Source organism: Hyaena hyaena, unplaced genomic scaffold (genome assembly GCF_003009895.1).
Source record: "Hyaena hyaena isolate Hyena2069 unplaced genomic scaffold, ASM300989v1 scaffold_102, whole genome shotgun sequence".
Taxonomy (NCBI): Eukaryota; Metazoa; Chordata; class Mammalia; order Carnivora; family Hyaenidae; genus Hyaena; species Hyaena hyaena.
In genome coordinates, this window is record NW_024080734.1 from 2,311,446 (window position 1) to 2,336,905 (window position 25,460).

The 25,460-nt window shown below is 48.3% G+C and overlaps 1 protein-coding gene across 1 annotated transcript in view; it reads right to left on the minus strand.

Moving 5' to 3' along the window:
* STK10 (serine/threonine kinase 10) overlaps positions 1-25,460 on the minus strand; it is a 118,899-nt gene that overhangs the window by 67,367 nt on the left and 26,072 nt on the right. The window lies entirely within an intron of this gene.

The following is a 25,460-nucleotide window of genomic DNA, read 5'->3' on the forward strand; positions in this document are numbered from 1 at the left end:
AGCTTGGGCCTGAGCAGCAGACAGGGCAGCAGACAGAGGCTGCGTGCTGGGGGGGTTGGGGGGAGCCGTGTAAGGGGACACCGCCAGCTTGCAAACCACCCTCTGCCAGGGAGGAAGGACAGGGCCTGGGGCTCCTAGGCTCACTCCAGTGGTGCTTGGCCCGCGCTGCCCCAGGACTTCCAACCAGCACATCAACCCGGAAAAATGGCCATCAGAGATGAATTAATCTTTCAACCCAGAGCAATGAGAAAGAGGTACTTCTTTCCTCCACTCACTCATTCACCCACTGCTCCATTCCACCACCCACCAGCCAACCAGACCTGTTCCCAGGGGTCACGGAACAAAGGTGACCGGGACACAGGCACCATGACCTCTTGCACAACAGCAGATCCTTCTGCCTTTTAATAATTCTCAGCTCCATGGAAGGACAGACAACCCTACTAAGAGCTAGGAAAAGCCCAGCCATAAGAAGCAAAACCACTTACTAGCTGAGTGGCTCGGAAGATGGGGGGGGATACACACCCAAACTCCAGAGCAACGACAGGTCACCCAGGCCTTGCCAGGTGGCAGGCACCCTGCTGGGGCTCAGTCAGTATGAACTGTTACTATGACTCCATCCTTGAGCTCAAAGGTCTGGGATTTTTTTTTTGTTAATGTCTTTTGAGACTAGGAACAAGTGTTTGCAAGCAATTCTACTGAATTTTTGCACCCCTTGAGGTCCCCCCACCAAACTCAGGTTAGGAGCCCCTGCTCTGCATCTGCACCCCTTACTACCTGTGTGGTTTGGGTAAGACTACGGACTACCCAGAGCTACTGTAAGGACTGGATGAGGTGGTGTTTACAAAACAACAGGCCTGGGCTCTTCTCTAAGGGGGCAGCTGAAAGGCGGACTTGAGTTCAAGGTCTGATGGTGCCACTAACTGGCTATGTGACCTTGAGTAAGTCACTTGGTCTCCCCCCGAGCCTCAATGTCCTCTGTAAAATGGCACTCATCACCTCCACCTCCAAAGTCAAGGCAGTTACGTGAGATTCACAGCACGAAAGCACAGTAGCACAGTGGCGGAGGCACGCCAATTAATATGCTCTTGTTGAATCTCTAGCAAACAAAACCACCAGCAAATGTCACGCTTATACCGCATCATTCAGGCTTCCTACAGATCTATGCCTTCCTAGAGCTACAGTTTATCAGCACGCCCTCTGTTCTGATCAAGAGTCAGTATGAGAAGTGGCCAAACCCAGGCAGTTCCTGCCTCTGTCAGTGAACTTGTCCCTTACACCATCCCCTTACACAAGGTCCCCATGACCATCCTCTCCAGAGTTCAGCACTAGGAAAGCTTGACCATTCCCCCAAACTGGTCGGCTTCCTCTACTGCAGTTCAAGAGCTCCATGACCCCATGCACTTCCCTTTTGTAATTTTTTAAAATTTACTGATTGATTGATTGATTGCTTGCTTTGGCTGCTGGGAAGCTCTGAGCTGAGCTTTGGTTTTATTCCCAGGAAGAAATGTACCAACTTTTTTGGTTCTATGCCAAGATTAAACCCACAATATTTCACAATTTGTCTATGGACCCCAATGAAGTGTTTTTAAAAGATAACCAGCCTGCAGAAGTCTGAAGAAACAACACTAAACACACGTGTTAAGAGTGATATTCTATTAACCTTTGTGTAAATATTGCTCGACTATACCCTCCCCCATGTGGCAAAACAGGGTTTGATTTTTCTTCCTTTTTTTTTTTTTGAAAGTGTTTTTCCCCCCATCCTTTTGGTTTTAAAATTTTCACATCTTGGGGCACCTGGGTGGCTCAGTCGGTTAAGAGTCCGACTTCAGCACAGGTCATGATCTCACAGTTCGTGGGTTCGAGCCCCGCGTCGGGCTGTGTGCTGACAGTTCAGAGCCGAGAGCCTGTTTCGGATTCTGTCTCCTTCTCTCTCCACCCCTCCCGTGCTCACTCTCTCTCTCTCAAAAATAAACATTTAAAAAAATAAAAATTTCACATCTTAGTGCCTTGATGTGATAGGAAAAAAAGTCCCTTTCATGACATAGTGACAAAGTTCTTGCTAGGTTCCATTACATGGGTCTTAACGTTCTATCTTTCAGCTTGTCACTGGTAGGACTGTAGGAGGCTTCTACAGAAATGTGTGGGGTTTAATTAGCACAATAATCTCAATTAATAAAAATAACAAAACATAAAAATAAAATAATCATCTTAATACCTTAGGAATTTACCAAATATGCATGCTTAGAAAACAGAATAGAGTCTCATACATCAATACTCAGGGAAGGACTATAGGTGGTCTATTACTTGATTATTCTCCATATCTTCTTCAACAAATATGGATTATAAAAATATTAGAAAAGCTTTGTTTTTTAATGGGAAGAGCAGGCCTCCAATAGCCCAGGGCTGTAGAGGCATCTGTTCATCTGAAGGAGGAGGGGGTATCCCTGTCTATCCTAATGCTCTGCCTCTTGCCCTGAGGGCTGACTCAGCAGGTCTAATCACAGCCCAGTCCTGGCCTCTGCTTGAAGGTGTGGGATGCCTGACATCTCCTCAGGAGCCATTAGGAAGCACAAAGCCCTGATCATTGCAGGCAGCCATCTTGCAACCATAAGGGAAGCCAACGTGAAGACAAAGCTCATACAAAGAGAAGGACAAAGAGAATCTGAGCCCTGCTCAATAACCCCCCCACACACACACCTGACCTTTCTCTGGACTTTTCAAATAAAATATGCAGGCCAATTAATTTCTTTTGTTGTTTAGGCTAGTTTGAGATTCTCTGTTACTTGTTACCAAAAGTACCTGATCTCACATTTGGCAAGAGATGGTGAGGATGAATTAGAACAATAGAGAGGAGGACAAGGATGCTATCTCATGGGGCAAATAAGACTTCCCTAGTAATCTCTAGGTGGTACCAGCTAAAAACACTATGCTGGTGGTCTTCAAACTTTAGCGTGCATCAGAATCACCTGGAAAAGTTGTTAAAACAAGGTCCCTGGGCCCTGACGCAGAGTTTCTGATTCAGCAGGTCTGGGGTAGGGTCCAAGAATCTGCATTTCCAACAAATGCCCAAAGGTTGCTGCCACTGGTCCCCTGAGCTGGTCCCCTGACCGGACTTTGAGAACCACTGCTCTCCAGGAATTTGCAGAAGAGCAAGGCCTTGGGGCCACACCTTGAAGAGCCTGAAATTAAGTCCTCCATTAAGAGCAACCTCAGGCTGCACGTAGCCCTAATTCCAGGAAAAGCTTCAGCTGAAGCCACCCCTCAGGACCACCCTCAAATCAGCCAATCAAAAGAAATGTGTAACATTCCTGTGGTCTGAGTCAGGGCTGGGAACTGCAGGTAGTTACTCTGTACAAACTAGCCAATCACTCACCGCTTGCCTAAACCCCAGGTAGGCCCTTTGAGCTCACCTTATAATTGGTCATTTTCAAAGGATTCTCAAAGCTCATGATTGGGTCCCACCAAAAGTAACGGACGCCTTACGGATACTGAATGGTCAAAACTATAACCATGGGTATTGTACAATTATGATTGGTGCTTATGTGATGATACAAAACGTACAACGTGTGCACTGTAACACCCCCGTCCCTTACCCCATAAAAACCCTGTTTGCCATTGTTTGAGGCTTCTCCTTGCTGCAGCTGCACCGATAGATGGGTGAGCCCCTGCTCGAGCTTGTAATAAAGACCCTTATGTAATTGCATCGGTGACGGCTCCTTAGGGGTCTCAGGGGTTCGAGCACAACAACCTCTAGCAAAAACATAATGCAATACAGTAGTAGAGAAATCTTAGGGGCAAAGTGGCAGAATTACCATCTCTTTTATCCCCCTTACAGGGACATGCTTTGAGGACCTTTGAGCACATGTCAAAGAGATGGGGATTAGTAAAGATCTGGTGGGTAGCAAGGACACCAAAATCACAAGCAGCAAAAGAAAAAACAAATACAATGGACTTCATCAACAATAAAAGCTTTTGCAAATCAAAGGGGATGATCAGGTATGTGAAAAGACAACCCCACAGAATGCAGAAAATACCTGAAAATCATGTATTTTGATAAAAGACCAATATTCAGACTATATAAAGAACTCTTACAACTCCACAATAAAAGGACAAATCCAGGGCACCTGGGTGGCTCCGTCAGTTAAGCGTCCAACTTCAGCTCAGGTCATGATCTCACAAGTTGGGGTTTGAGCCCTGCTCGGGCTCTGCTCTGGCACTGCAGTGCGGGGCCTCTCTTTCCACCCCTCCCCCCCCAACTCTCTCTCTTTCTCAAAATAAATAAACTTAAAAAAAATGTAAAGGACAAATAACCCAGTTTAAAAATGGTTTACAAAGGGGGCACTTGGGTGGCTCAGTGGCTTGAGCATCTGCCTCCTTGATTTCGGCTCAGGTCATGATCCCAGGGATAGTGGGATCCAGCCTCGTGTCCAGGGCTCCGTGTGACAGTGCAGAGCCTGCTTGGGATTCTCAAGGGAAACAAACGGCCAAAGAAGCATATGAAGAGGTGTTCGCCATCACTGCTCTTTAGGGAAACGTCAATCAAAGCTACAATGAAATACCACTTCACAGCTGCTAGGATGCCTACAATCAAAAAGATGCACAGTAAGAAGTGTTGGCAAGGATATGGACAAACTGAAGCCCTCATACAATGATGGTGGGAGTGTAAAATGCTGCAGGCACTTTAGAAAACAGTCTGGCAATTCCTCAAAATGTAAACATAGCATTATCATCCGATCCAGCAATTCTACTCCTAGGTATATATGTATATACCTACATACATGTCCATAAGTCCATTGACTAAAAACATATGTCCATTAGCCAGACTAAGAAAAAAGAGAGAGGACTCAAATTATGAGAAAATCAGAGTAGGGACATTACTACTGATTTTACAGAAATAAAAACGATTATAAGAGAGTTGAACATGAACAAAAGTGTACACCAACAAATCGGATAACCTAGACAAATTCCTGGAAATAGACACCCTACCAAGACTGAATCATGAAACAATGGAAAACCTTAATGGACACTACCTAACTCATCCCATGAAGTCAGCATGGAACATCAAGGCCAGACAAACACACTGCAAGAAAATAAAACCACAGAGCAATATCCCTGATGAATATGGATGCAAAAATCCTCAGCAAAATACTAGCCAATCAAATTCAGCAGCATGTTAAAAGGATTATACACCATTGCACAGTGAGATTTAAACCATCTAGAAACAAGGATGGTTTCACATAGATAGATTAGTCAATGTAACACATATTAATGGAATGAGGAAGGAAAAAACATGATCACTTCATTTGATGCAGAAAAAAAAAAAAAACTTGACAAAATTCAACACTCTTTCATGGGAAAACACCAAGAAACTAGGACTAGAATAAAACCGCCTCAACATATCAAAGGCCATATATGAAAACCCATAGTGAACTTTATACTCAAATGGTGAAAGACTGAAAAGCTTCTATGATTAGGAACAAGAATGCCCATCTTCACTTCTTTTTAACACAATACTGCAAGTCCTAGCCAGCATAGTTCAATAAGAAAAGGAAATAAAAGGCAAGCAAATTGCAAAGGAAGGGTGAAATCATCTCTGCAGATGACATGTCCCGATATGTAGAAAACCCTAAAGATTATAAACACCCAGAAAACTGTTACGAGCAGTGAACAATTTCAGCAAATTTGCAGGATATAAGACAACACACAAAAATCAGTTGAGATTCTATACACTGACCATGAATACTCCAAAAAGGGAATTAAGGAAGCAATTCCATTTGCAATAGCCTCAAAGAGAGGAAAATAACTCGGGAATACCTAGGAAGAAACAAACAAAACAAAACAAAACAAAACAAAACAAAACAAAACAAAACAAAACTTAACCAAGAAGGCAAAATATCTGTACACTGAAAAATACTGCTGAGGGAAGTTAAGGAAGGCACAAGTAAATAGATAGACATCCCATGTTCATGCACTGAAAGGCTCAATATTGTAAAGATGACAATACTACCCCATCTACATATTCCCTATCAAATCTTGATAGCATCTTTTACAAAAATTGAAAAATCCAAACTAAAATCCATATGGAATATCAAGGGACCCCAAAGAGCCAAGACAATTGTTCTTAAAAAAGAAGAAAAGTTAGAAATCTCACACCTCCTGATTTCAAAACTTACTACAAAGCTAGAGTAATGAAACACTTTGGTACTGCAGAAAGGCTGACATATTCATCAAAGGAAAGGCAGATGCGAAATGAATAAACTCTTACGCATATGGTATGTAAATGGTATATTCATCATTTGTGAATTCAAGCTGACAGCACAGAGCCTGCTTGGGATTCTCTCCCTCCACCCCTCCCTTGCTTGTGCTCTGCGGGCCTCTCTCGAAGCAAATAACTAAACTTTAAAAACAATTCACTCAGGGCGCCTGGGTGACTCAGTCAGTTAAGCGTCCAACTTCGGCTCAGGTCATCATCTCACAGTTCACAAGTTCAAACCCGGCATCAGGCTGTCTATTGATCCTGTTTCCCCCTCTCCCTACCCCTCCCCTGCTCCTGAGATCTCTCTCAAAAATAAACGTTAAAAATTAAATTAAAAACTAAAAAAGAGGAAATTCTAACACAAGTTACAGCACGGGTGAACGAACCTCAGAGACAATATACTAAGTGAAATAAGCCAGCCACAGAAGCACAAGTTAGGAGGCACGTCTGGTAGTCACATTCATAGAAACAGAAAGTAGAAAGAAGACTGTCAGAGGAGGGTGGGGAGAGGAGAACGGGAAGTCAGTGTTTCAGTTCCGGAAGATGAAAAATTTCTGGACATGATGGTGGTGATAGTTGCACAACACTGAGAATGTACTGGATGCCAATGACCTGTGCACTTAGAAATGATTAAAATGCTGATGTTGTATTATGTGTATTTTACCACAATCAAAAAAAAAAAAAAAAACACACACACATAAATCCACACCAAAGCTCATATACAAATGTTCACAGCGGCATGATTCACAATAGCCAAAAAGTGGAAAAACTCAAATGTCTATCAAGTAATGAATGCAGAAACAAAATGGGGCATTACTTTTATATGGCGGAATATTACTTGGTCATCAAAAAGGAATGAAGACCTAATACATCCTAGAGTATGGATGAACCTCAAAAACTTTACACCAACTGAAAGAAGTCAGATTGCAAAAGGCCACACATTATACGATTCCATTTATGTGAAACATCCAGAATAGGCAAATCCAAAGAAACAGAGATTAGTGTTTACAAGGGATAGGGGGAGGGAGAGGGGAGAGTGCAGGGTAGGGGAGAGCGGGCTCCCGGAGCAGTACACCGCATGGCTCTTAAAAGGCGACCCAGGTGCTCTTCAGATCAGAAAGCTACGGACACCATGTGCCAAGCCCTGTCCCAGGCCCTCTCTCGCCCTTTATTCATAGTCTCTCATCTAATCCTCACACAATTCTGTAAGGTAAAACTGTTTTTATTCCCATTCTATAGATCGAGGGTTACCAAACTTTTTTTTTAAAAGGCCAGATAGTAAATGCTTTCGGGTCTGCAGCCCTATGGGGTCTGTTGCATGCAGACTCCTTCTATAGCTGGAAAGCAGCCAGAGACAGTACTGAACAAATGGGCACAGCTGTGTGCCCACAAACATCAACTACAAACACAAGGCGCAGTCCAGACATGTTGCTCAGGCGGCTGTCCATCATCCCCTATTCCAGATGAGAAAACTGAAGCACAGAGAGATTCAGCAACTTGTCACATCCCCAAGGCCAGGACGTGAACCAGGGGCTTTGACTAAAGGGCTCACATTCCATTCCCTGGGCTCAACTTCTACCCAACCAGGGGGGAGAGCTTACAATACATCAGGCATCTTCCCTACTGATAACCTGAGTATCTTTCTTTTTTAAAAAAATGTTTATTTATTTTTGAAAGAGAGCACACAAACAGGAGAGGGGCTGAGTGGGGGAGACAGAGGATCCAAAGCAGGCTCTGAACCGACAGCAGCAAGCCCAACGCCGGGCTTGAACTCACAAACCGCTAGATCATGACCTGAGCCGAAATGAGACGCTCAAGGAAATTAGCCACCCAGGCAGCTAGCTCCCTGGTACCTGAGTATCTTTATTGTAAGGTTTCAAGTCAACCTGTAAGGTAGGAATTCCCCTCCCACCCTACCCTGGAACCCACACCTGGTACAGGCAGAGGTGGGATCCAAACCCTGGCCATGGGAGCCCTGCTGCTCACAACAGCTGCCCTACATTAAGGCGGGGCTGCCTGAATTTGGACGCAGGTCACGCACTCTGCTAAGGGAGGCGCTTGCCTTTTCCAGGCCCTCTTGTCAGAGGAGTACCCTCACCTCGTCTGGTCTGCCTCCCCAGCATTCGCGAGCTTTGTTTCCCTGGAGAGGCCAGCGCATACATACAGCTCCGGGGGGCCTGATGGGGGACAGACCCTGGCTGCTGGCTTCCTCTGGATGGACGCCAAAGGAAACTGGAAACCTGTGTTTACCTCCCCATCAGTTTAGATTAAGCAGCTGTCACAGCACAGCACAGCAGTCATGGCCTATGCTACACGATCTTGGCAGGCCAGGTCACCTCCCCAGTCATTCCTTCATTCACTGATTCATTCATTCATGGATTTCTCAGGCACCTACCCTGGACCTATACTATGTTAGCCACTGGGATTACAGCCATGAAGAAAAGGCCTTGTGCACCAGGAGTTTCATTCAGAAAACCAACCTACAAGTCTGGGTGCCAAGCGACCTGACGGGGCGACCGGGCGGTCGTGCACCCAGCACCGCACCTGCGCAGCTCAATTAAAGAAATAACATCTCCCTTTGTCTGGCCTGGCAATAGTTACTGGATAACCTTCCTTGGAGCAGTGCAAAGGATTGACTCAATACTGCATAAGACTGATGGGGCCAGAATTAAAAATCTCTCCTTTCTACCAGATCCACCTTTCAGGACTAAACATCAATACCAAGGTGATTTCCGCTCTTCTAAGTAAAACACACAGAGAAAACCCCACGTATGCAGCTGTTTTACCTGTATGTCTCACTCCATGCCTTCAACTCCTCAAGATGTAAGTGGTTGCCAGGTCTGTGATCTGGGGTCGGCCTCAGTTTCCCCATCCAGGACATTTAACTGGAATCAAGAGCTTACTCTGTGCTAGGCCCTATGCCAATTACTTTGCATGGATTATCTTCCACTCCTTAATTGAGGCTGGCATCCTAAAAAATGCCTATGCCTCATGGGGCTTATAGTGAGGAGTAAGTAGGATAACGTATGCCAGGCACTTAAGACATTACCTAGCATATAGTAAGTAAATGCTAAGTAAATGTTACCAGCTGTTATTAGCATTTAGTGATATTTTATTCCCATTTTACATATGGGGAAACTGAGGCTCAGAAAGATTAAAGTCTCTCAGGTTAAGTTTTTTTTTAATTTTTTTACTTATTTTTCCTTATTTTTTAATGTCTTTTAATGTTTTTATTTATTTTTGAGAGAGAGACAGGCAGCGTGAGCAGGGGAGGGTCAGAGAGAGAGGGAGACACAGAAGCAGGCTCCGAGCTGTTAGCACAGAGCCCGATGTGGGGCCCAAACCCACGAACCATGAGATCATGACCTGACCCAAAGTTAGACGTTTAACCAACTGAGCCACCCAGGCACCCGTTTTTAAAATTTTTTAAATGTTTATTTGAGAGAGAGACTGAGAGACAGAGAACGAGCAGGGGAGGGGCAGAGAAAGAGGGAGACACAGAATCCGAAGCAGGCTCCGAGCTCTGAGCTAGCTGTCAGCAAAGAGCCCAACCCGGGGCTCGAACCCACGAACCATGAGATCATGACCTGAGCTGAAGTCGGACGCTTAAACGACTGAACCACCCAGGCGCCCCAAGGGTTTTTTCTTTTCTTTTTTGATAAAAGCAAACAAACTAAAACCAGAATAAGAAAATAAAACCATTAGAAGATTTTTGATTGGATTGAATTTCGTGCAAAGAGAAAGAGAGGGAGGCTGCAAGAAGCCATGACAATCCATGCAGGAAAGGGGCTGTTGCGTCCGGAGGCATCTACGCGCAGGTCCCTCCCCAGCCAAGGACACACAGCACACCGCGCAAGACCGTGAATGTATGAAGTAAGTAGAGGCACAGCCAGAACCTGAACTGGGACCCCCTCTGGGTGACAGTTGGCTCTGTCCATCTCCCCGGTGGAAGAGACCTGGTGACCCACGCCCCCTTCCTCATGCCTCAAGCAGGAAGCCACGAAAAGCATGAGTCATAGCCCCCGGGTGGGTAAGAGAAAGGGCCCCTCTCTCCTTGCGCCAGCTCTCCCTGGGCCCCGCTGGTCAGCTTGCACATACCAGTGAGCTTGCTCACACGCAGATAAGGGAGCTAGGATGTCCAGGCCCCGATAAGAGCACGTGTGGACCACCCACACTTTAGGGCTTAGACACTAGCATTTACGGCCCATGGGCACTGCCCCAGCCTGGCAGTCCCAGAGGGACGACTGAGGCACGCTCAAGCCAGAAAGGAGACATCAACACTCTGCTCTGGGCCCGGGTCCCCTCAGCTCTCTGGCCTCCCCTGAAGCCACCAGGAGCCCCGAGTATACAAAAGGCACTCAATAAATAAATGTTGGCAACATTCCTGGGACAAAAATTAAAGAAGCCAAGGCCGGGAGGTCTGGACATCGTCCCCGATCTACCACTGTCCTACTGTGGAGCTAACATAACCCATTTCCTGCTCTGATCCTCAGCTTCCACACCCGGGAATGAAGCTTCTACCAGCTCTAAGGTTATTTGCAACACTGACATTTTAAAGTCCGAGGTGAGTGACTAAAATCACTTTGTCATTAAATACATAGCAGTTTATACCTACAAAAGTCCATTCGTATTAGCAGAGCATCAATCTAGCACGTGACCGATCAATGGATGGATCACGTGCTGGGTTCTATACCCATATCACATGTCATCGGATCCATGAATGAATGAACGAGTATCAGTGAAACACTTCAGTGGCCTTAAGAGGCCCAAAGATCAAGGCAGGACAGCCAAAGGGTGACTAACACTGCCGACAGCCAGATTCTGCAAAGAAAGCCAGCAGAAGCCAGTCCCTGCCTCTTCTGCCACCCAAGAGAGTAGAGATGATGGCTGCCATTAGTGAGCACCTAATGCATACAGGTACTGTGCTAAACGTTCCTTTACTGGGAGCAGTAATACTTATCCTAATACATAGATGGGGAAATGGAGGTTTGGTAGGAGAAAGGCTTCCCCAAAACCACTCAGCACGTAAGAACCAGGACACAAACCCAGGTCTGTCTGACTCCCAGACACAGCCACGCATGTAACCTTTGCAAGCCCTTTGCCCCTCTGGGCTTGTTTCTTCCCAGGGAAGTGGAGATACATGGATGCTACAGTCATCCCCGCCTCCCGGCTCTGAGAGGCAGTCCCCTGGGCAGGGGGACCCCCCAACCGCACAGATGCTCACTCCACAGAGGCCTGTGGACAGAGGTCCGCAGGGCAGCCACCGGAAAACTAAACAGCACAAAAACGTCTCCAGCTTCTCAGGAGCCAGTCCCTGGAGGTGGAGTCCCAGAACCTCAGCACCTCTGAGCTCCAGGCCAAACAATGTGGCCATTGAGTGGGGAGGCCCACACCCACATGGCCTCCCTGGAACTTGGTACCTCCTTCCTCCACCCCCAGCCCCACCCGCCACATTCACAGGAAGCCTGGGGAAGGAATTCGGGCTCCCCTTGTGCCCGTGTTAACTAGAGCACGGGGCATGACCTTGGGGTTCCTGGGGGTGGAGGCGCAATTCTGCCCAGGCAAAGGGGAGGAGTGACGAGCTTCCAAGCCTGTCTAGTACATTCTATGGCCCCTCTGCCACACTCCCTACGGTGGGAACACCAGAGGAGGAGATGGAGGTCGTTCTACATCCTCATGTGCCAGTCCAAGTACAGGCGGCTGTGGGGTGCTGCTGAGGGGTTTGAACCCAGGAATTCCTAACTCCTGGCACTGTCTTGCCCATAGGTCAGGAGCATTGGCTCCAGGATCAGAGTCCCCTAAGCCCGAGTCTAAAGGCTGCTACCGGATAACTGCAGGCCTTCATTCTCAGAGCCTCCATTTCCTCATCTGTAAAATGGGGCAACACATCCCTACTCTGAAGCAGTCTTGGGAGGTTAAGTGAGATCAAACGTGTGAACACAACAAACAGAGCCTGGCACACAGCTGGAACGTGACAAACAAGGGCCACGGTCATCAATCTGATGGCCACCAACATCACCACACTCCTTGTCATACCACCACCCAGCAAAGGCCAAGTTCATGGGTGGAGCCAGACTCTGGGGCAGACACACACTGGACTTCGAGCCCCTGGGGAGAGACACAGGCAGTGGTGTGTCTGCAAAGACATTTTTGATCCATCTGACCATCTATTGGCCCAGCCACCATTCCCTAAAGCCAGCTGCTCCCTGCTCTCCCAGATACAGAGAGGAACGAGCCAGGGCCATAGCCCTGCCCTGGGGGAAGTGACTAGAAGGGAGGGGTGAGGAGCTGGCCTCCCACATCCATGAGGCAGGGAGTGAGCAGGGTCAGAGGAAATGCCTGCCTGGTAGGCGTCCCCATTTTCAACTAATGTGTTACACACTGTGGCATTAGAGGCGGTCCTTAAGGGACAAGCAGGATTGAACACAAAGGGGTGGGGGTGGCAATGAGGCACAGCAGGCAGAGCCCAGAAAGCGTGCAGAGCAGGCATTCGGGTCTTGCTACCTAAGAGAACCCCTGGCCTTCCCTGACGCAGTGCCTGAGGGACGCAAGCCTGCAAGGAAACAATACTCCCGTGTAAACCAAGGCGAACCCGGGTTTCAGCACCGGAGCCACACACAGCTGGGTTCTAGCTCGGGCTCTGACACTAACAGAACAATCCTGGGGTGAGACCAGAGTGCTGAGCCTGGTGTGCTCATCTGTAAAGTGGGCGTAACTGTCGCACCTGCCTGCCAGGTAGTGATGGAACGGGGTGACGTGATGTGTTCGGCAAGTGCACGAACCATCCGTGAAGCCGGGCGCTCATGGGAAGCGTGAGCGTGAAGGAGCAGCTCCAGAGCAGCAGGGAGCTCAGGGAAAACACTGGGTGTCCCGGGCAAGTCCAAGCCCCCGTCTGTTCACAGCACGCACCACCACCTGACACTCTATGAGCTATACGTGCTCATTTTGTCTACCGCCTGCCTCCCCAAGCCACCCCTACAGTGGCCCTTCCCTGAAGGCAGGGCCATGTGTCTGTGCCCTCACCATCAGAAACAGTGCCTGTGAACGTTTGCTGGTGAAGGAAGGGAGGGAGGGAGCCACAAGCCAGTGAGGGAGTGAATGAATGAATGCATGCATGCATGAATGAAGAGTGGCCACCCCGTCTGCTCCAGGGAGGTTTTGGTCCCGACACATGAGGCTGTGGATGTGCAACAGCAGCCACAGGCAGGAATGACCAGGATGGGGACTTGCAGACTGTACAACAGCTGTAGGAGTTAAAGGTCTCCGCAGTGACAACACAAGCCGGAAGCCTTCTGAGAGAGCCCAGTAGAGGCACCGCTGGGAAGGCAGCAATCCAGACAGAAGAGAGCCCCACAGCCCCCCGTGCACCCCCGTTTCCCCACTTCCCACCCAGGATTGGAATGATCTGTTCCCATCGGGAAGGTTTTGAAGCCCAGATGGTCCGGGTTGGAAACTGGCTGTGAGTCCAGACAAGTCACACTCTCTCTCTGATCCTCAGTCTTCACATCTGTAAAATGGAGGTAACGGCATCTCTATCCCAAAGATTTGGAACAATTCAGTGAGATAATCCTGAAAGAGCCCAGCAGGGCTGGTTATTTTTGCTGCTTCTTTCTTCTCATCCCCCCTGCCCCGATTCATCCTCTAGTCCAAGGAGCTGTAAGCCTCCTCCCCCGCTTTCCCTCCCTCAAGCCTCAGGGGGTGTATAAGGGGAATGGCAAGAAAGTAATTACACATCTGCCTCAAAGGACTGAGAAGCTGTGCAGACTTTCAGGTACTAGAGAGAGTGCGTGTGTGCGCGCACACCCCACAGACCCAATCCAGAGGGAAAGAAGAGGTTAGTGAATGCCCGGCTGCTCCCAGGGGGCAGGAGCCTAGAGCGCATGGAAAGGGGTCCTGGACCACAATACTGCTGCCCGCGAATCCAGAGTTCCAGATTTCAGAGAAACTGGGTCAGGACAAAATGAGAAAACTTAGGTGAAAAGCCCTCCTTGAACTCAACCCTTCCAAGCATTGTGGGCCAGGGAGCAGAGGCACAGATAGGGACAGTGCTTGGCTACAGTCACACAGCAAGTTGGGTTTCAGATCTGGGAAGATCTCAGGTCTCCAGCCACCAGCAGCTGAGTCTCCTGCCACACCCAACCACTTTCTAGGTGTAGACAGAGCTGCTAACTACTTTCTATCGTGACCTTCTCTTTATAGCTCTGGCTTGTTTAAGGCCAGATACGCAATCTCTGTCAGCGACCAACAGCTGGCCTCCTAGCCCCAGGCGACAAGCCACGGAAACCCCGGCCATGAAATGTGGTCACACGGACCTGTGTGGACAGCGGGCCCCTCCCACCCACACCCTGCTCTGCGGCCCTGGGACCTGTACTTCCTCTTCGCAGAATGTTTACTTTCAGACAAGAAGCCACTCTCTGAAAAGCCCCTAGTCATTCCTTCTGGGTACTACACACACACACACACACACACACACAAACACACACACACACAGTTGGTATACGTGTCCAGGTAGTTCACAGACCCGCCCCCGCCCGCCCCCCCCACAGGCCTATTTTTGGACTCTCTAGGCCAGAGTCCTTACTTAGAGCCCACCAGGCCTGGTGACTTATGGGGCACAAGAGGCTGTATGTATGTAAAAATACGCTCTCAGCGCTTTCCCAGGAACACGATCTTCTTGTTTATCCTTACTTTCCTCAGTCTGGATAGATGTGAGATGAGGAATGTTTCCTCGCAATTCTACTTGAAGGTAAACAGTGGTACACCCCAATGACAAACAGACCTCGGTATCGGGAAAGCATCAGGGAGCAGTGAGGTCTGAGGCTAATCAGAGAGCATGCCCCTGTCTGTGGGGCCCAGACAATGGCCGCCGCGCAGAAAGGTAGCCTACACAACCACATCTCCAGAGTGTTCGAGACCAGAATCTGACAAAATTCCAGCAACAAGTTTCTAAGAGCATCTCACATGCCGAACAAAATGCCGTCGGCAGGCCCGGTCTGGTCTGAGACCTTCAGGCTGCAATTTGCTCCTTGGCTTTGCACGCAGGTGAGGGGCCACGGCGTACAGCCTGTCCGGTATAGGAGATACCCTTCCACACCAACAGCAAAAGGCTGAACGGTAAAAACACGTAGTTCTCAACGGGGGTGATTTCGCCCCCCCTACCCCCCGCATCAGGGAACATGTGGCAACATCTAGAGACATTTGTGGTCATCAAACTGGGCTGGGAGGTGGGAGGTTCTACTAGAATCTAGCGGGTAGAGGCAGGGACGCTGCTAATGGGGGCCACCTTGGGAGTGGGGCGTCAGTACTAACGTGTTAAAGAGGCCCATCGTGACAACATCATTTAACAGGGAGCCTAGTGCCCGGGCTGAAGGCTTTGGCAAGCAAAGGGATTGGGTTAGAATTCAACAGAATTGGTTTATTTTCTGTTATTTCTGTTTATGAAAAATGGGTCCTAGTTTTCCATGCAGGGTAGTGAGATGAAAGTTTCTTTTTAAAGAAACGTATTTAAATTCTAAAAAGTGAGTCACTTTAAGTTCAAGCCCCACGTTGGGCTCCGCACTGCCAGCACAGAGCCTGCTTGGGATTCTCTCTCTCCCTCTCTGTCCCTCCCCCACTCTCTCCTTGAAACTAAATAAATAAGCTTAAAAAAAAAAACAGTGGTGGAGGGCGCCGGGGTGGCTCAGTCAATCAGTCATCTGACTCTTGATTTCAGCGCAGGTCGTGATCTCACGGTTCACAAGTTTGAGCCCCATGTCAGGCTCTGTGCTGACAGCTCAGACTGGAGCCTGCTTTAGATTCTCTGTCTCCCTCTCTCTCTGCCCGTCACCCACTGACACTGTTTCTCTCTCTCAAGAAAAATTTTTAAATAAACTTTAAAAAATGTTTTTAAGTGAGTCACTTAAAAAAGGTTAACTATTATAGCAGTAGCCAAACAAATGAGCTGTGGAAGCAGCAGCCCTTTCAAGAGTATCCTATAAATAGTGTAGACAGTCAGCACTGAGAAGCATCAGTTCACACCCAAGGAAAACCCAGGAAGGTTCCATAACTGTACAAACGTCCCATGCCAAGCAAGAGTCACTGCTCTGTTTGATACTCAGCAATCTCCTTGCAAATAAACTCCCTGCAAAACTTTCTGACCAGATGAAACATGGGGACACAGGGACTTCCGAACTTGACCTGTGCCAGGTCTCCAGGGCAGGCCAGGGTGGCCAGGCCTGCTGTGTGTGCACCCGAAAGGCCTTTCCCACCCCCCGTCAGCGTCGTCATCTAACCCGAACATTATCTTCCTTATTATTCCGGGAGGACAAAATCGCAGCGACGCCTCAGGAAGGTTCACCAGGCAAAAGGCAGAGAAGCCAGAAGAGAGGAGGCTGCAGGAAACCAGGGGTAGGAGCTGGGAGGCATCCAGGGAGTGGGGACCAAAGGGCTGGGATAAGAGGGGAGAGGGGGACGATGGCATTCACTCAGCACCCACTCTGTGCCACACACTGCTGCCCACACGTGACCCGCAGGCCTCACTTCATCCTTACAACGGGATAAGCGTTCCCGTCCTCTCCGTGTGCACTGAAGGGACAGAGACTCAAAGGTCAGCCCAGCCCCATGCCGGCCCGAGAGACAGGGCAGGACCTAGCTCCTTCCCTGCAGGGCAGGGAAGGGAGGAAACGCAGGAGACAGGCATGCAGGAAGAGCAAAGGGACCCAGATGCTAATCCTAATCTGATTGTCGGCTGAAGAAGAGGGCAGGCACTACCCTGCCTGAAACCCTCCAGGGGTTTCCCAGCACCTACATAAGATCGCAACTCCTACCCTGACTCCTCCCACCCAACCCCTGCACGCTGCTCCACGCTGTCTTTAAGCGCAGAGAACGCACTCCCACTTCAGGCCCTCACGCGTGATGTAACCTCGGTCCTCCCTCCACTGGCTCCTTCTCAAAGGTCACCTCCTCAGAGGGGCTTCCCAGACCACACAAGGGAGGTGGTCTGCCCCGTCCCTAGGCCTCACCTCCTGCTGGCTTGAGTTTGATTTCCATCCTGCACGAAGCCAAGGACCCTCGTGGCTGGTCCTGGGGAACCCCCTCTGGGTCCTCGGACCCAGCCTGCCTGCATCAATTTCTGTATCAAAGGGCCCAGGACAAGGCTTAGCACAAGGAAGGAACCCGAGAGAGACTGGGTTATCTGACTGAACAGAGAAAGCCACAGTCTGCTGGGGCGGCAGGCTTACCTGCCCCAACATGACCCACGCTTGGAGAGGCCAAGGCCAGATGTCCTGGGATGAACAGGTAACAAACACATCAAGACTCGGGGTTTCTGTCCGTCAAAAAGGCCAAGCAAGATCAGAAGCCCTGATCAGAGGGGCTTCGAAATGCTCACCATGTGCAAAAGCAGGACCCCAGCCACCTTCACATCTCTTCCACTCAGCACAGGGAGAAGCCTTAGAGGAATGCAGAGTCCTTCCCTCCTGCCCATTAGCCATCACTAGCTGGAGGACAGTGCCAAAGTCAACCTCGGGGCAGCTCTGTGGGACTTCACTCACCCAAGGCAGGGCTGGCCCCAAGCACCTCAGCTGTCTTTTCTTTTTTTAATGTTTATTTATTTATTTTTGAGAGAGAGAGAAAGAGTGGGGGGGGAGGCGGGGGGGGAGGGGGGGGAGAGAGAGAGAGAGAGAGAGAGAGAGAATCCTAAGCAGGCTCCGCTCTGACAGCACAGGGCTCAATCTCATGAACCATGAGATCATGACCTGAACTGAAATAAAGAATCGGATGCTTAACCGACCGAGCCAGCCAGCGGCCCGCCTCAGCTGTTTTGAGGGGACCGGCCTGGACCTCCACTCCCTCCCTTGTGCTGGACCAGCCTTGGGCAAGAACGAAGGCAGGACCCAGTCTCCCAGATGGCACACCAAGACGGGTAATTGTGCTAAAACATGCCTGGTCAAAGGAGAGCAAACAAATGGAGCAGAGAGAGAAAGGAAGCAGAGGTGCCTCCCACCTAGAGGCACGGGGAAGGAGTGAGAATATCTCGCAGAGGCAGTGATGCTCTTGTCGACGGCAGATGGCAATGGGAAGGGCATGCCTGGAAAAGGGTGCCAGGCGAGCAAAGGTCTGGAGGTGTCGCCTACAAGGAGCTTAGAAGAGGTCTGGGACAGGGTCCAATGATGGTGGACGGGAGCCCGTACCGGGTAATGTGTTTGGAATACAATCTGGGGAGCCGCGGAAGGGCTTTCTACAGAGCAGTATAACACAAAAAGGTTCTCTCATCCTCGGTTTTTCGAAGACTTCTGTATGTCTGGCCTTGTGACTAACTCACTGTGTGACCTCAGGTAAATCCCAAACCCTCTCTGGCCTGCAGCTGTCTCATCTTTCAAATGAGTGGATGGCTGTGTGCCACCCAGCTGTAGTGTTCTGTGGCTTAGTCAACACTCTTCCGGGCGGGCGCCAGCAGAATGCCAGAGCTAGCATTCCCTGGCTTGGGAAACTGATTGTGAAACTGTCAGGAATTTTGTAAGCCAGCTGTTAAACACAACTGTGATTAAAAATTAAGTTATATAACATTACAATTTTTGGACTTACATTGAAAACAAAGATTACAGACACTCAAAGTCCATCCTTTCCCTAGTGACTGAATCACATTCTACTGTCATCTATACTCCTGGAATTATTTACATGTGTCATATCTGTACGCAGAAACACTTTATCATGGAGCACTACGGCAAACCTCTTTCCAACTCTGTTAGTGACATGGCGTTTGTAGCCTGAAATGAACCAAAGAGGGAATGTTCACACCACAGAAATTAGCAGATGGTACACACCACGGCTGCTCTCCGTGGCACATGACTGTTAAATATTTCCCATCATCCCATTTTCCCACTCCCAAACACCTGCAGGAAAAGACCCGACCGTCAGAAGACCTTCCCAGAGACCAAGATGTGGCTCAGGGCTAGGGTTGGGGGCGGGAGGGATGATGGTGAGGAGGGGCTGTTGTAAACCAAAGGAAAGTCCTCGGGGCGGCCCCGGGTTTCCCGCACTCCCTCATTCTGGGGCCCCAGGTCTACCTCCAAAGCTGCATTGTCAAACTGTCCAATCTAGTAGCCGCTAACCACACAAAGCTATCGAGCACTTGACACATGGCTAGTATAGAACGAAAGGTGAAACTTTATTCACTTTTAATTAATTCCAATTTAAAATGTGACACTCAATTCTGTTACTAGGAAACATTTAAGAATGTGGAGACAGGGGCGCCTGGGTAGCTCAGTCAGTTAAGCATTTGACTTCGGCTCAGGTCATGATCTCACAGTTCATGGGTTCAAGCCCCACGTCAGGCTCTGTGCTGACAGCTCAGAGCCTGGAGCCTGCTTCCAACTTTATGTCTCCCTCTCTGTCTGCCCGTCCCTGCCTCAAGCTCTGTCTCTGTCTCAAAAATAAATACAAAATAAATAAACATTTAAAAAAAAAAAAAAGAATGTGGAGACAACATTGCATCCACTTTGTCAATGTTAAATTTTATGACATATAAATATACAATTCTGGGAGCACCTGGGTGGCTCAGTTGCTTAGGAGTCTGACTTCAGCTCAGGTCATGATCTCGTGGTTTGTGAGTTCGAGCCCCGCATCAGGCTCTGTGCTGACAGCTCGGAGCCTGGAGTCTGCTTTGGATTCTGTGCCTCCCCCTCTCTCTGTCCCTCCCCTGCTCGTGGTCTGTCTCAGTTTCCCAAAAATAAATAAACATTTTAAAAAATTTAAAAATAAATAAATAAATATACAATTCTGATGAAAATGTAGCTCCTGAATTGAGACGTGCTCTAAGTGTAAAACACACACTGGATTTGAAGGCTTAGAATGAAAAATAGAGTAAAATGTCTCATGAATAATTTTTATATTGATTCCATGTCAAAATAATGTCTTTGATATACTAGGTTGAATAAATTGTATTATTTAAATTAATTTCATCTGTTTCTTTTTTTTCAATATAGCTATTAAGAAACTTAAAATTATAGGGGTGCCTGGGTGGCTCAGCTGGTTAAATTTCTGACTTTGACTCAGGTCATGATCTCCTGGTTTGTGGGTTCAAGCCCTGCATCAGGCTCTGTACTGACAGCCTGGAGCGTGGAGCTTGCTTCGGATTCTGTGTCTCCCTCTCTCTCTGCCCTTTCCCTGCTCGTACTCAGTCTCTCTCTCACTCAAAAATAATAAACATTAAAAAATTTTTTTCAAGAAAATTTAAAATCATATATGTGGCTCACATTACCTTTCTGTTGGATGGTGTTGGTCTAGAATATTCTGAGTTGTTTTTCCGCCACTTGCACCACTTGATATTCAAAAGCAGAAGTGAGCATGAGGAACCACTAAAGGGCTTTGCTAAGATTACAAATTCTGGAAGAAAATGAGCTAATCTTGTCTGACTGTAGGCGGGGTGCTTTGGTGAATGACCCCCACCCCATCCGGAGGGGAGGGCTGCCCCTGGATGTCATGGCTGGGGCAAGGGTCCAGGACACTTGGGCAATAGCCAAAGCCCAAGCCCCAGGTCCAGGGCTGGTTTTGTCGAAGACACCACCATGGCACAGCCGGGGGCTGGACCCAAGAACCATCATACAGAAGGAAACACCAACAGGTAGGTGTATCTTTCAACCCTCTATCTTAGAACAAGCCTTCTCCATTGCAAACTTTTGCAGATGCTGTCTATTTAGACTGCCCTTCCTTCTCCTCCTCCCATCCCTCTGGAGCACTCCTATGCATCCTTCAAGATCCAGCTCAAACTTTCCTTTTGAAGTCTTTCCTGTCCAAATGATGTCCGCATCGTACATCCTTTTCTTACTGCTTTCTGGTTGACCTCAAAGCTTTTACTCTTGTCCCCTCAAACCTGATCTCTTTCTACTAGAACACAAAACGTGTGTCCCTCCCCTGTGGGAAAAACTGCCACTGAGCCCCCATTACCCAAAACAGTTCTCGAACTAAACAAGCATTAGAGTCACCTAGCGGGCTCCTTAAAACACAGACTCCTGGGCCCCACCCAGAGTCTGATTCAGCAGGGTTGTCTGAGCTGGGACCTAATATTTTACATTTCTAACAAGGTCCCAAGGCCTGCTGCTGCTGGTCTGGGAGCTGTAGCTTGAGAACCACTGATCTAAAAAGTCAAGTGCAAACTCTTCACCTTGGCATTCGAGGCCCTGCACGTCACGGCCTCCAATTACTTACTGCCCTCATCTTTCACCACATGCTGCCCTGATCCTAGGCTACGGATCCTCGATTATCCAAATGCCACAACTTTCATGCCTCCGCACCACCACCCATGCTGCCCCTTCTGCTGGAGACTCTTTCTCCGTTATCCACCTCGTTCCAGCACCTTCCAGGATTTCACAAGGTCTAAAACTCACGTCCTCAAAAATGAGAACATGGTACCTTTAAGGGTCTACAAAATGACAAGTGCAAGCTATAGGGGAAGCCACCAAAGAGGAGGGTGAGAACTGGTTTTGGCCACAGCAGCAGCCCTGGGGAAGAAAGTACCGGGCCAAAGTCAACTCTGGGGCAGAAAATCCTCATGTATCCATTTAAACCACCTCGTGACAGTCCCAGCCCAGTTATGAATTGTTCTTTTTCTCTATCTGGTGTTCCAGCCCTGTCACTTTTTAGCTATGTGGCCTTCGAGGGCAGGAGGGAGGAGGGCTTACTTAATCTCTTTGTTTCTCACTTTCATCTGTAAGATGGGGATAAAGGAACAACCTCAGAATGAAACTTCAGTGACCTAATAGAAGTAAAACTCACAGCAAAAGGCCTAACACACAGTGAGCTCTCAAAAACGTTGGCTATGGTTGGTATTATCTTTGGACCTGGGAAAGTAATGAACTTGGTACCCAGCCACAATCAATAATGTGAACAGACATACAAAAGATGTTTTTCTTGGGGATCCTGGTGGCTCAGTGGGTTAAACCTCCAACTCTTGATTTCGGCTCAGGTCATGATCTCACAGTTCATGGGTTCGAGCCCCACCTCAGGCTCTGCGCTGACAGTGTGGAGCCTGCTTGGGATTCTGTCTTTTTCCCTTGCTCTCTGCTCCTCCCGCACTCATGGTTGAGCGCACGCGTGCCCACTCTCGCTCTTTCTCTCTCTCTCAAAAATAAACTTTAAAAAAAAAAAGAGCTTAGGGGATGCCTGGGTGGCTCAGTCGGTTAAGTGTCTGACTTCCGCTCAGGTCATGATCTCGCGGTTTATGAGTTCAAGCCCTGCGTCAGGCTCTGTGCTGACAACTCAGAGCCTGGAGCCTACTTTGGATTCTGTGTCTCCCTGTTTCTCTGCCCCTCTCCACTCGTGCTCTGTCTCTTTCTCTCAAAAATAAATAAATAAACAGGGGCACCTGGGTGGCTCAGTTAGGTAAGCATCCGGCTTCAGCTCAGGTCATGATCTCACAGCTTGTGAATTCAAGCCCCATGCCAGGCTCTGTGCTGACAGCTCAGAGCCTGGAGACTGCTTTGGATTCTGTGTCTCCCTCTCTCTCTCTGCCCATCCCCGCCTGCACTCTGTTTCTCTCTCTCAAAAATAAACATTAAAAAAAATTTTTTAATTAAAAAAAAAGCTTAAAAATGTTCCTAAAGAGGTTCACAGACAAGCATGCAAAAAAACTCAAAGAGGTCCATCACAAAGTCGTTTATAATAGAAAATAAAAAAATTAAAAAAAAAAAGCAGCAGCCTAAATGCCCCAGCACTGAGAATGGCACAGCCAGAAGATAGAATTCTACAGAAAAGTCAAATATGAAGACACAGTGTTCTCCCACCGACATGAAAAGTTGTTCTTAATAGACCTTAAACAAAAAGAGTAAAAGGTAAGGGATAGGATACCAATTTTTCTTTTCTTTTAAAAACCTGTGGGTATGGGTACATATGTGTATATATTTAAAACCTTAAAAAATATATTCTATTATTAGGGGTTATCTGTGGTACAAAAATTTGCGTGGTTTTAATCCTTTTTTTTCTTTTGTTCTTCTGTATCCTCTTATTTTTCTCCAGGGATCATATATACAGTATTTAATTCTTAAAAGAAAGACTTTTTTGAAAAGCAGCTCTGTGAACAAGATAGAGGAAACAGGCAGGTTCAGGTATGAGGCCATGAGCAAGAGGCTCCGCCCCTTCCCGGGGGCCTGGAGAGCCTGGAGACCTTGGAAGAGGAAGGGCTTTGGAATCTGCAGCTGGCAGTCAGGGGGCAGTGGTTGTATCCTCCCAGTGACATCTAGGGGGTTCCAAAGAGCCGCTCAGAGAGGCAAAGGAAAGTTGGTTTCCATCCAGGGCTGGAAGGGGAGGTGGTTTCAGCGGACAGAGCTCTGGGTGGGGCCTGGGGGGCCACATTCTCACTCCCCTCGGACACTGGCTTCCTTCACTTCTGTGAAATGACAGGGATAAACCACGACAGTGGTTTCCCTAAACTGTTCTTTGGTTTTTCTTCAACAGCAGGATTCTTTTCTCAAATGAAACACAGATTTCCAGGGGCGCCCGGGTGGCTTAGTCGGTTAAGCGTCCGACTTTCACTCAGGTCATGATCTCGCGGTTCGTGGGTTCGAGCCCCGCGTCGGGCTCTGTGCTGACAGCCAGCTCAGAGCCTGGAGCCTGTTTCAGAGTCTGTGACTCCCTCTCTCTCTGACCCTCCCCTGCTCACGCTGTCTCTCTCTCTCTCTCTCTCCTAGAAATAAATAAAAATATTAAAAAAAAAAAAAAAAAGAAACACAGATTTCCCCACCAAGCATCAGTAGTCTGATGGGTCCAAAAAACCCAACCTGGGGTCTATTTCCCCTTAGTTTGTTTGTTTGTTTATTTATTTATTTATTTATTTATTTATTTATTTATTTATTTTGAGAGAGAGAGAGAAAGAGAGCGAGACAGAGCAGGAGTGGGGAGGGGAAGAGAGAGAAGGAGACGCAGAATCCGAAGCAGGCTCCAGGCTCTGGGCTGTCAGCAGGGAGCCCGATGCGGGGCTCGAACTCGGGAATGGCGAGATCATGATTAAAGTTGGACGCCCAACCGACTGAGCCACCCACGCACCCCATTTCCCCTTATTTTAAATGGGAAAAAATAAAAAGCACTACATCAACTCCAAACTCCCCATTAATTTCCTAAAATATAACTAAAACACAGTAACACGCTCTCTACACATAATAAACTATCACGATAGGAGGCTGAATGCTGAGAACAGCCCCTCGTAACCACCAGAACCACCGTGAGCCTTGCCATGTGCAGCAACAGGGACCTGGGCTGGGCTCTCAGCTCAGCACCAGCCGGCCCTTGGCTGTCTTTGCAAAACATCTATCTACCTGTGATTCTGACAGTCTTCCACTTGCATCTAGAATTCGCGGGCGACTTTTCCCGCACATGAGGTTGTGACAAATGTTGAGCTGAGTTTCGGGAGCATAAACACATTGCTCCACATACAAAACACTTGCCAAAAAATAGTTTGAAAAGACACGTATGATCTAGGGAGTCTGGGTTTTATTAACTGAGAGGCATTCATCCCAGTAGGGTGTCCATGAGACAAGCACTCTGCAGCACAGATACGCCCTACGAAAACCAGGGACACTGCAGAATTTCTCTAGAGAGGCTGGGAGTGAGGCTGCGCTTGGAAGGCGGGGCTTGAAGCTGCGTAGGCACCGTGCACATCCAGCTACGAGGCTGCTGACGGAGAACAAGGGGTGTTAGGGGACCCCCTTCTCTGGTGCCGCCACTGAAAAGAATCCCCACACAGCAGCCACAGGGGGTAGTAATAACGCCACTACCACAAATAATATAACTTATACAAACAATAAAACAGTCGACAGTCACCAGGCTCTTGCACCACCTGCCAGTGTGCTTCGAAGCACTGATCATGAGTTATTTCATTTGATGCCTGTAGTAACCAAATGAGCTAGGTAGTATTATTACTCCCATCGCACGGTTGGGAAAAACTGAGGTCCAGAGAAGTTAAGAACTTGCCTGGGGTTCTCTAACTTGTAAGTGGCAGAGCTAGGATTTGAGGCCCGACAGAATAGCTTTAGAATTCCATGGGGCACCTGGGTGGCTTAGTCAGTGAAGTGTCCAAATCTTGACTTTGGCTCAGGTCCACAACCTCACGGTCACAGGATTGAGCCCTGTGTCAGGCTCTGGGCATGAAGCCTACTTGGGATTCTCTCTCCCTCTCTCTCTGTCCCTCCCTCATCCAAAAAGAATTCCTTCCTGCTCCGAGCCACTGCCCCCA